The 9,549-nt window shown below is 50.9% G+C and overlaps 1 long non-coding RNA gene across 2 annotated transcripts; it reads left to right on the plus strand.

Moving 5' to 3' along the window:
• Nucleotides 1–5,888: 5,888 nt before the first annotated feature.
• Nucleotides 5,889–7,955, plus strand: LOC132515261 (uncharacterized). 2 transcript variants are annotated; one of them, XR_009539104.1, is made up of 4 exons: nt 5,889–6,112; nt 6,744–6,858; nt 7,644–7,695; nt 7,793–7,955. It is a non-coding gene; the product is annotated as an uncharacterized LOC132515261 (long non-coding RNA). The 2 variants fall into 2 exon arrangements; XR_009539103.1 differs by having other exon boundaries at nt 5,889–6,858.
• The last annotated feature ends 1,594 nt before the right edge of the window (nt 7,956–9,549 follow it).

The raw sequence follows: 9,549 nt of genomic DNA on the forward strand, positions 1-9,549 counted from the left end.
GTGGTTTTTAAGAGTTTGAGTTCTCCTTCTCGATGAACCTGCTGCTCGAGGCTCCGTCCCTAAGAACCGAAATAGGAAACAGTAGGAGTTCTAAATATTCAGAGGTGTTAGGTGAACACGTCTCCAGCTCTGCAAAGGGCAGCAGCAACAGGGTTCTGGCTGGCAGCTCCCCAGAGCCATCTGCCATTTTCCCACAACACTGTGGGGTCTGCCAGGGATGGGCCTGCACCAGCATCACCTCCCAGGAACTCGCTGGAGTTTTCTCTTTTCTCCAGGGCAGGCACAGGTAGCTCCCAAACCTCAGGGAAAATGGAGGTGGTGGCTGCAACGCTGGGAAAGCTGGTTCCGATGGACACGGACCTGACAGTAATTTTTGAGGTCTTTTTTTTTTTTTTTGCCCCAACCCTGAGACCCCACTCTTAAGGCAGGTTTGTCTCTGCCCCCACTTTGACCTGGACAGAAATCACCTGAAGATCTGGAAGGATCTCTGACCTGCCATCACCTTCCTGCCACGGGGTCAGGTTTTCTGAATGAAATCAATGCAAGGACAGAAAAATTTCTTCCAGCTTTTGACATCACTGTGAAACGCAAGAGGACGTTAGGGCTGGTATTAAACATCACGGATTCCTTTCAAAGCCTTTGCGGAGGTGTGTGCGATGCAAAACTGTGAGTCTTTCTGAGTACTGTGCTTCTTCCACCGGGACAGGCACTTCCAAAGCACTTGTTCTTGTGGTTCAGAACTGCTCACGGTTGTGATCTTGCGTGTCGTGATTTCCTGCCTGTCTCTCTCTCTCCATGGATCCCCCAAGGCCCAGGACATCCTCCTCATGGAGTCCTCAGTACCCGGTACATCACAGGCTCACAAGCCCGTACGTGATGGGTGGGTGCATGAAGGGGACATTCGTGCTTTCCAAAAGACGCGCTGTGGAATTAGGAAGGCTTCCTGAGTGAATTTCCACATCTCCGTGGACGGAGAGGGGGTCCTGCTTTCCCAGGAATCGTAACATCCAAGAGCCTTGTTACCAGAATCCACTTTTTCTTTAATGCTTAGAACTTAAGTGCTAGGAACTTAAAACGCCCCTGGTAAAGATGACTTCTGGTTTTCTTGTCTGCCTCCTGGTTCCCTGGCCCAGCAGCAGTGCTTTGCAGCAAGATGCGTTAGGCTTGGGGCTCCAAAGGGCCCCTGTAAGAAGAGAAAAGTCTTTTTAACATCACAGCTCTGAACTGAACTCCGGGCCTTTTAAACATCTTGTGTTAATGCAGCAGAAGCTCGCCTGGTAACTGGACCAAAGGCCTTTCAGTAGAAAGGAAAGTACATTGAAAAAGTATGTTCGCTTGGGTTGTGACTTTCCAGGAAAGTCTGATTTGGTGAAAGACTGCTGACTTGGTGTGTTTTGTATTTCACGGAACACAGGAAATTGGGGACATTGACTGATTATTCACGCTAGCCTCCTCTCTCTGACTGAAAAGATTGTTCCTGGGGTCCCGGCCTCCTCTCTCTGGCTGGAAGATTGTCCTTTCCATCTGAGGGCCCTGGCTGATCAGCCCTTGGTGCCTGGGCTGGGGGGTGGGGGGAGGCAGCCTCCCTAGGCAGACCCCTTCATCCAGGTAACTGCCTAGATTCAGAAAGTGGGGTTCTGCATGGAAGTCAGGGGCAGGGTCTGCTTAGCCGTAGGAGGTCCATCTGGTTTGGCTTGGAGGCCTCCAGCTCCCCATCATGCTTTTCTGAGCCATGGTGTTTTTTGTTGCTGTTATTGTGTTCTGTTCTGTTTTTTTGTTTGCTTTTTGTCCACTCCACAAAGTCTGCAGGATCTTTGTTCCCCGACCAGGGATTGAACCCGGGTCCCGGCAGTGAAAGCACCGAGTCCTAACTGCTGGACCGCCAGGGAAGTCCCTGAGCCGTCTTTCCTTTCAAGACTGTTTCTGAGCCTGAGGGTGGGCTGGACCAGGACGTGGCAGGTCCCTTGTCTCCATCTTGCCACACTCTGTGACGCCGGCTCCAGACCGCTCGCTGCTGGGTTCAGGACGTGCCCCGCCCCAGGGAAACTCACTGGCCCTTCCACCTGAGCAGCAGTGCCACGTGCAGGTCTGCAGCCGGAGAGCTCACACCAGCCAGGCACGCCACAGCCCCTTTGCTTCCACGTAGCTGTCTTTACCTTGGGAAGCCTGCCTCTGTTTCCAGTTTCCAGGGTCCTCCACCTGGGCCGGCCTAGGCTGGGAGTCCAGGGTGGGGGGAGCCTTTACTTGGACTCCTCTTGTCCCTGTATTTACCGGAGGACGCGGTCACTGCAGAAAGTGCCTTTGGCCTCTTCCCAGACCTGCTGGATCGGAAGCTCCGCTGTGGGGCTGGGAATCTGCCCCTTTCCCAAGCTCCCAGGCGACTCTTTTTTTTTTTTTTTTTAATTTATTCATTTATTTATTTATGGCTGCGTTGGGTCTTCGCTGCTACGCGCGGGCTTCTCTTTAGTTGTGGCGAGCGTGGGGCTACTCTTCGTTGCGGTGCGCGGGCTTCTCATTGCGGTGGCTTCTCTTGCTGCGGAGCACGGGCTCCAGGCGCGCGGGCTTCATTACTTGTGGCTCGCGGGCTCTAGAGCGCAGGCTTAGTAGTTGTGGTGCACGGGCTTAGTTGCTCCGCGGCATGTGGGATCTTCCCGGAGCAGGGCTCGAACCCGTGTCCCCTGAATTGGCAGGCAGATTCTTCACCACCGCGCCAGCAGGGAAGCCCCCAGGCGACTCTCATGCATAGGAAAGCTGAGAACCGGTGCTTTAACCCGATAAATGTCCTCTGCCTGAACTTACCTTTGGGGTAAAATTGGACATATTGGGACATTTTTTTCCACACTGAGAGATAACAATTAAGGTCTCGCCTGGCTTTTTATTTATTTTTTTATTAAAAAAAAAATTGGGGGGCTTCCCTGCCCCAAAATGCCGCGGAGCAACTAAGCCCGTGAGCCACAACTACTGAAGCCCGTGCGCCTAGAGCCCATGCTCTGCAACGAGAAGCCACCGCAATGAGAAGCCCGCGCACTGCAAGGAAGAGTAGTCCCCGCTCGCTGCAACTAGAGAAAGCCCGTGCATAGCAGTGAAGACCCAACACAGCCACAAATAAATAAATAAATAAATTTATCTTTAAAAAGCTGCGCTGCGCGCCACGTGGGATCTTAGCTCCCCAGTCAGGGCTTGAACCCGCACCCCCCCTGCAATGGAAGCGCAGAGTCTTAACCACTGGACTGCCAGGAAGGTCCTCCCTGGGTTGCTTTTTGGACATAGCATTATGCGTTCACCTGTCTGGGGGCAGAGGACTGCGGTAAGAGGGCGCTCCCATCAGCCCCCACTGGACATTTCATAGCCAAGAAAGGACAAGCCTGCACCCTCCCCCTGCGGCGTGTGTGGGAGGCCCTCCCAGGGGCTTCCTCCTCTCAGGCAGGGAGATGGCGCTGGCTCGGGAGCTGCCGTCACCTGCACGCCCTTGCCTGGAACGCAGGTTTCTGGGACCTCCTGTGCTGGGGTAGGGGTCACACTGAGAACACCCTCTACATGTCCCCCCACCTACACAGGAGAGGAAATGTCCCATGGGTGGTCTGCATCCAAAGCTGTGAGTCATGAGATCTTTAGGCTGCCTCTCTGTGATGGTCAGTTCGAGGCATCCAGGTGGCCAGGCTGTAGGACCCGGGAACCCAACCAAACACTAATCTAGGTGCTGCTGTGAAGGTTGTCATCCACCATCAGTTGACTCTGAGAGAAGGTCATCCCAGAGAACTGGGTGGGCCTCATCCAATCAGTTGAAAGCCCTAAGAGCACAGCTGGGGCTCCCGAGAAAGAAGAAATTCCGTGTGTGGACAGCAGCGCCGGCTCCGGCCCAGGAGTCTCCAGCCTGTGGATTTCAGCCTGGCCTACCAGCCCCTGCCATCACATGCGCCCATTTCTTGACATAAATCTCTTAATCCATGCCTCCTCTTCCAGAACTCTGACGGATCCAGTCTACCCAGTGCCGGGGATCGGGGAGCAGCCAGTGCCGCTTTATTCTGTTCCTTTTCATGTAGGCATGTGGATTTTATTTTATTTTTAATTAATTAATTTGTTTATTTTGGCTGCATTGGGTCTCTGTTGCTGCACACGGGCTTTCTCTAGTTGCAGCGAGCGGGGGCTACTCTTTGTTGCGGTGTGCGGGCTTCTTATTGTGGTGGCTTCTCTTGTTGCGGAGCACGGGCTCTAGATGCGCGGGCTTCAGTACTTGTGGCTCGCGGGCTCTAGAGCGCAGGCTCAGTAGTTGTGGTGCATGAGCTTGGTTGCTCCGCGGCATGTGGGCTCTTCCCGGACCAGGGCACGAACCCGTGTCCCCTGCATTGGCAGGCGGATTCTTAACCACTGCGCCACCAGGGAAGCCCAGACATGCGGATTTTAAACTACCGTCATTTTCAAACTTCTTCTCTTCCAGTGAAGTGCTGACTTGTTTTTTTCTCCTGGACAGTGGGCCAAGGGCCTGCCCTGCTGGGATGTGTTGCCGGTCTCAGCTTTCTCCTCCAGTCTCTCTTTCCTCCCCACATTTCTTTATCTGCAGGTCTTAGGGAGAGGCAGGACAGGCCTGCACGCCGTCATCAGCGGGGCCAGCTGTGAGTGTTTCTTTGGCAGTGTCTTAGCTGGTTGTTGTGAGTAATAATGAAGGAAGCAATCAGCAAGTATACTGCCCTAGAAGTGCTGCACGTTGTTGTGCCCAAGAGGGAAGAAACAGGCAAGACACTCGAGCCACGTGAGACGCCGGGACAGGACGTCGGCTGGTAAGGGCTGCCGGGGAAGCAAGCTCTCCGGCCCCCGGAGCTGGCCTGCTCACGGGTGTTAAAGGAAAAAGGCGCACAGCCTGGGCCATGGGTGGTTTCTGGCTGGGAGAAGCTTGCACGTAGGAATGATAATCACCAGTGTTTATGAGCACTTTCTGTGTGTGCAGCCCTGTCCTAGGCATCCTAAATGTATTATCTCAGGAGTAAGAGTCTGTTGTTATCCCTGTCTTGCAGAGAAGAAACAGAAGTACAAAGAGCAGAAGTAACAAAGGACGGGAATTCCCTGGTGGTCCAGTGGTTAGGACTCCGCGCTTCCACTACAGGGAGCACAGGTTCGATCCCTGGTTTGGGGAACTAAGATCCCACAAGGCGCACAGCGTGGCCAAATGATAATAATAGATTTTTTTTTTTTAAAGTAACAAAGGATGCAGTTGATAGAAAGAGGGCCCAAGAGCCAAGTCTGGCTCCAGACTCTGTATTCTTTTTTTTTTTTTTTTTTTTTTTTTAATTTTTGGCTGCACTCTGTGGCATGTGGGACCTTAGTTCCCTGACCAGGGATCGAACCTGCACCCCCTGCATTGGAAGGCGGAATCTTAACCACTGGACTGTCGGAGAAGTCCCCAGACTCTACTCTTAACCGCGGGCTCGTGTCCTTAGAGATGGGCCTAGGGTGGTGTCACTGTCCTGCGGACCCGCTTTGCCGAATGATTTGAACGTGAATACCCTCCACTCTCTCTCTGCATGAGGCAAATTTCAAATGCAGTCATACGCTTTGGAGAATGTTCCTGTGTGGGTATTAGGAGACGTGTCTGCCTTGGGGAGAGTTTTTCTTTTCAGCTGAAACCGGGCCCAGGAAGCTGATAAGGATGAGAAGCTGGTGGTGTTTTCTGCTCTGGTGGCTGATGAGAAAGGTTCCTCTAAGGGAGCTCAGCTGAGACAACAGTTCGGTTCTCTGGGTCCCACCAGCTCCACCTACCGATGCCAGCTTTGGGTCCAGTGAGCTGTGAGGCCACAGGAACTCGACCCAAGCCACCAGAAGATGGAGAACCAAGACACAGTGGTGGCTCTTCCAGGTCTTGGACCACGAACCCGGGATAACCCATCGAGTCTGCTAAACCAGCCTTGGGTCCTTGCCTTTCTGCCCTTGGTGTCCGTGCTCATTGACACTGAGCTGTGAGTTCCCCGGTTCTCTGTCCCACTGATTTTCTCCATTGTTCTCCAATCTGGTGCTTATAGGAATTCACCCATGTCCCTGAGGCGAAACCACGTGCCAGTGGCTGACGCCTCTGACCCCAATGACTAAGACAAAGCCTCCAAGGTCCAGGAAGCGATGGGTAACTTTCATGCAGACCAAGGACAGCGCTTGCTGTGACCCCCCCAGCCTCTGCATGTCCCCTGCTGCTACCCTCCCAGGGCACCTCCCCTGCTCGTGCCCACACACCTGGACCCCATCCCTTAGCTCTGTCTTGCCTTTCTCAGTGCTTCCAAACGCTGGAGGAGAGAGGAGCCTATTTCCATTCTGACCACTTTATAAGAACCAGAGGGCTCTTAGAGAGGTTTTCTGGGATTTGGAATTGACCCTTGGTCTTGACACACTCTGGCGGATAGGCCCCTCCTCCAGCCTAAGCCAGTCCTCTTTCTCTTACTGCTGGAGAGCAAAGCAAGCAGCCAAAGCGGATTCCTGTGGGGACTGTTCTGTTCCTCCTCTGCTCCAGGGGCTGGCTTCAGAGACGGTCCCTTTGTCATGCATATTGCACCGGCCACGCCCACGCCCATGTGGCCACAGCCCCCCCTCTGCTGCGCCACGCCCCACCCCCACCCAGCAGCGCGTGGGCTGCCCCGGGGCCACCGAATGCCTGGGATGCCGGCTGCAGTGACAGAGCGGCCCCGATCCCTCACGGGAGTTTTGACCGAGGCAGCATTTGGGATCGCTTATGAGCTGAAATCTTTACATTTTGTCCCCAGTTTTAGGCTGAAGTAAAGAATGCCTGCCTTTTCCAACCACCAACCCTTGAACTTCTAAGACAAAGGGACCACACCCTTGGATTATGATCTAACTAGGCTATGAATTTGAGTTCAGGTAAAATTATTTGCAAAGTAACCTCTTTTCCTACCTAGCTAGAAACAAGAAAAATCATCCTTCTCTGACAGGCAGAGGTCACCTGTAGACATTCCTGGATAATCAGTCAGGAAACAGAAACAGCAGACAGTCTCTGCTTCCCTGCGGGTCTTGGATAAAACTGATGTCTTTGTGGCAATTGAATTCACTTATGCAGTCTTTAGAGCAGATGGATAGAATATTTCTGTCGTCTTTCTATTTGATAGTAATAGAAGAAATGTAGTGGGATATACATCTAGCTCTTTATCTCCACTCCTGCAGAGACAGGAGGGATGATGTTGTGAGTTTAGAATATATTGGGACAAAGAGAGCTACTTCTCTCTCTCTCTCTCTCTCTCTCTGTCTCTGTCTCTTTCTCTCTCTCTCTCTCTCTCTCTCTCACACACACACACACACACATTCGTGTGCACGCATGCACCCTGGCCCCGAATTTGGGGAGTTCAAAGTCCAGTAAGTTGAGGATATCCAGACCCGGGGCAGAGTGCACTTCTGCTTTTGAGAACGAATGGGCAGATTCTAGTTTGTAGTTGGTGGGTCGGAGAGAGGGATCAAGAATTTCATGGTTGGACTTGGCGTTTGGAGGCAGGTGGAGTTAGATGCAAATTTTATGTTTTTGGGGAAAGTATTTGATCTTCTTGACTGTGAGGCAAAGTGAGGGTTAAAAATATATATTTGATTAAAAATATATATGCATATATATTTAATAAGCTCTGTGGATCATACTAATATCAATTTCCTGGTTTCAGTATAGTCCTATAGTTACACAAGGTGTTACTTCTGGGAGAAACTGCCTGAAAGGTACACAGGATCTCTCTGTACCCTTTTTTTTTTTTTCAGTTTTCTGTAAATCCATGATTATGTCAAAATAAAAAGTTACAACATATATATTTGACAGAATGCTGTGTGGTACCCTGGATTGGATCCTGGAACAGAAGAAGGACATGAGTAGAAAAACTAGAAAACCCAAGAAAGATCTTTAACATTTGCCAATGTTAATTTCTTAGTTTTAACAGCTGTACCATGGTTGTGTAAAACGTTAACATTTAAAAGAAACTGGATAAAGGATATGAGGGAATTTTCTGTGCTATCCTTTGTAACTTTTCTGTAAATCTAAAATTATTCCAAAATAAAAAGTTTATTAAAAACAAAAATGTGTGTATATATATATGTATATACACATATGTATTACATTTATATTTAAACACATCTACGCAACCAGTGCCTTTAAAAATACACTTTCTTTAGACGAGGCATCAGATGGTGCCTCTGAGATGAGTTGATAATTAAGGGCCCTTTCAACAAACGAACTGCAGGATCATTTTGTTCCCTAATTTGTCTGTATGGCCAGAGGGACCCTACAGAGCTCTTAAAACCCAGTAGGAATCCTGAATTCTCCCGTGTCTGAGTCACACATTAGGGAGAGTTCATTGTAATACAGTCCCACTTTCTGGATCAGAAACTGAGGCACGGACGAGAACTGATGTAATTTAGATTGAGATTTCCTGGAAGATTTAAAACCAAATTCTTTTCTGCTTTCCAAGCTTGTGCTCGCACACGCACAAAATAATCTATAAACTGTAGCTGTTATACATTTAAGGGGGGAAAAACCCGAAATGACCTTTGTCACTCTTTTCTGGGGCTCTCCGAAGGATCCACGGTTCAAATTGGTGGGTATGATGGGGAATCCAGTCAAAATGAAAGTATTAATTCAGCGCCTAGTCCATGCCCTCCACTTGGCAGGGTACTACCAGGGATGCCCAAGGACTAGTAAGCATTGGGGGTTTTTGCTGCCCAGCATCCTCTTCTAGCAGCACCTGCCCGGTCCTTGGGAAAACCGCTCATCCCACTAGATGCAGTCCGGGGGCGCCCCTGGCCAGTGTGAGTCTTTGTGGGCTTGGGGTGCAGATGAGGCGTGCTTGCAGTTCACTGGTCCCACTGCACACCTTCAAAGGGGCATCACTCTGGCCCCCTGGGTCCCCCAAGCTCCCTGGCCCCATCCTGGGCCTTAGTATTCCTGCCATCCTAGGAGCTGCCTTATTTTCCAATAGATATGAGTGCACCAGAGTCCCAATTATTGTTTGAAACTCACAAACTCTAACCGATATGCCTACACGGAGGAAGGAAACGGGGGACCCTCGCTCTTCATTCTGTGCGCCTCTCACTGGACATGACCTGAGACCACTTTGTACAAATGCCTCCATCCTTCTTCAGTGAGACTGGAAACGTTAACTACCAAACACGAAGGCCCTTGTACTCTAGCCAAGAGGTGCTCTGTGCCCCGGAAGTATTTCCGTAGTGATTGTTCAGGCTGGTCCCACCTCTCCCCATCCCCAGGATCCTCGAGGCGCCATTCTACAACAAAGCATCAGGCCATGGCAATCACAGATTATCCTATCTCTAAATGACACACTTTGAAGACTGTCTCTTTCTATTTGAAGTCACTCCTAAACGATGGAACCCAGATAGGAGAGAAGAGATGAAACTAGTAACTATTAATGCAGAAGCAGCGTAGAAGCCGGCTCCCTCAGGTTATTGTCTGGAAGCTTCCGCAAGCCTCAGATCCAAGGGGCAGGGAGCTGGTTTGCAGCCCTTGTGATAAGTCAGTGGCTCCCGGTGACATCACTGTGCCCTGGGCACTGGCCTCGCTCTTCC

Source organism: Lagenorhynchus albirostris, chromosome 2 (assembly GCF_949774975.1).
Source record: "Lagenorhynchus albirostris chromosome 2, mLagAlb1.1, whole genome shotgun sequence".
Lineage (NCBI taxonomy): Eukaryota > Metazoa > Chordata > Mammalia > Artiodactyla > Delphinidae > Lagenorhynchus > Lagenorhynchus albirostris.